The following is a 469-nucleotide window of genomic DNA, read 5'->3' on the forward strand; positions in this document are numbered from 1 at the left end:
TGCAGGTCTGGCGCACACGGCCGGTACAGTGAAACTGCGAATGGCTCATTAAATCAGTTATGGTCCCTTTGATCGCCCCACCCGTACTTGGATAACTGTGGCAATTCCAGAGCTAATACATGCAAACGAAGCGCCGATCGGGCCGACCGCCTCCTCGCGGGGCGGAGGCTAGGGACGCGCGCATTTATCAGATCCAAAACCCATCCGGCCCCCCGGGGATCCGCCTCCCGACCCGGTACCTTTGGTGACTCTAGATAACCCGGCCGATCGCCGCCTCTCCGCGCGGCGCGACGATTCATTCGGAGTGTCTGCCCTATCAACTTTCGATGGTACATCAGGCGCCTACCATGGTGACCACGGGTGACGGGAATCAGGGTTCGATTCCGGAGAGGGAGCCTGAGAAACGGCTACCACATCCAAGGAAGGCAGCAGGCGCGCAAATTACCCATTTCCGACTCGGAGAGGTAGT

This window comes from Puntigrus tetrazona, unplaced genomic scaffold (genome assembly GCF_018831695.1).
Source record: "Puntigrus tetrazona isolate hp1 unplaced genomic scaffold, ASM1883169v1 S000000003, whole genome shotgun sequence".
Lineage (NCBI taxonomy): Eukaryota > Metazoa > Chordata > Actinopteri > Cypriniformes > Cyprinidae > Puntigrus > Puntigrus tetrazona.